The sequence below is a fragment of the Pteropus medius genome, unplaced genomic scaffold (assembly GCF_902729225.1).
Source record: "Pteropus medius unplaced genomic scaffold, Ma_sr-lr_union100, whole genome shotgun sequence".
NCBI classification, from domain to species: domain Eukaryota; kingdom Metazoa; phylum Chordata; class Mammalia; order Chiroptera; family Pteropodidae; genus Pteropus; species Pteropus medius.
In genome coordinates this window covers 6,449,083-6,450,576 of record NW_024352783.1, presented here as the reverse complement: position 1 = coordinate 6,450,576, position 1,494 = coordinate 6,449,083, and the positions used below count along the sequence as shown (strand labels likewise).

At 32.9% G+C, this 1,494-nt stretch overlaps 1 non-coding gene across 1 annotated transcript; it reads right to left on the bottom strand.

Annotated features, from left to right (window-relative positions):
* Positions 1 to 1,083: 1,083 nt before the first annotated feature.
* On the bottom strand, positions 1,084 to 1,215 carry LOC120589984 (U6atac minor spliceosomal RNA). The gene has a single exon (XR_005649611.1). It is a non-coding gene; the product is annotated as a U6atac minor spliceosomal RNA (small nuclear RNA).
* Positions 1,216 to 1,494: the final 279 nt, after the last annotated feature.

The following is a 1,494-nucleotide window of genomic DNA, read 5'->3' as shown; positions in this document are numbered from 1 at the left end:
TCTCTCTTTTTGTCATTAAAAATTCATTTAATGGAATATACACATGTTTTAAAAAGTTAAATAGCTTGCAATGGTCATCATAAAAATCAGCAGTCCTCAGTATCACCCATTTGCTGAGCCCTCCCCTCTACATAATCGCTTTTAACTTTTAACTGATTTTTTTTCAGTCTAATCCTCCATATTTATAGGTTACATTTATTAATATAATAATTGTCAACGTTATTTATTAACATTTTTTTTGAAAGTGGACATTTAATTCTCTTATTCTCTCATGTATACATATGTTCTTTTTCTCCTCCCAGTAGAGTTAAATCACACTTTTTGATTAGTTTACCAGTTTAAACTTATGTTATCATAATAATGTAAGTATTATTCATCATTGAGCCAAATAGTGTACTACAAAAATATGTTCTTTCTTATACGATTTTTTTCTGTGAGTTTGTAACTGCCTTATTTTTTCATTTCTTTGTTTCTTTTTAATATCATTGTTTCTAATACATCCCAAGCTCACCAACAGAATTATTAAAACACTTTGAATTTTATCTTTCCACATGGTCAAGGATTAGTGCTCAGGCAAACTCAGGAATCATATCAATAATGTAATACCGAAAGAAAAGCCTTTCCTGATTCCTCAGAATTGGAAATAATTTCTCTTCTGAGAACTTCTGTTGATCACATGTATTTCTCACATCATTGACACCTTTAATAGTTGTCTATATATATTAGCTTTTCTCCTAGGTTTTTCATTCTCGAGGGCAGTGTCTATGTATAATTCATTGTTTTAAGTACTCAATATAGTGCCCTGGTGAGAGGCTACTCTGTAAATACAATGAGGAGATAAATAAATACATGCTGTAAACTACTCTGTAGTATTTTTACACTCTTCCATGTCCCATTGAATAAATACAATGAATCTGATGGAATGAAATTGGCTTTAGTGTACTGAATTTGTATACTGTGTTGAAATACTTAAGAGACTATCACATGAAGGAAAGTCAGGGGCTTTTAGTGACTTTTCTAATAAGTGGCAGAACGAGGACTCAAAGGTCTGACTAAATCTTGTGCCCTTACCCACCACCTCTACCACATTCCAGGCTCAGTTCAAAGCCACAAAGCAGGTAGGTAGCTCCTTAACCACATCCATGTACCCGGATCACTAAGACATTTCCCATCTCTATTATGAGAATGCCAATATTCTTTTCTTCCATACAACACCAAAGTCCACAGTTTTTTTAAAATAAATATTCTTAAATTCTAATACGATTTCATTTATAATGGATGTTCTCAGTCTATCTGAAAATTTTCTGAAAACAAGATTTTCAGTCTCTGAGACCAGGGTGCTCGCCTGTTCACTTCTATTAAAAATTTTCTAAGACAACCTTCAGGAATTGTAAAGGTGAAAGAATTTATCTTGAATGAGATATGGCCTAGAAGAAGCAAGTTTTCCTTTTGGAAATCCTTGAAGACACACTTGCATTCCAGGTCTCCTTAGGA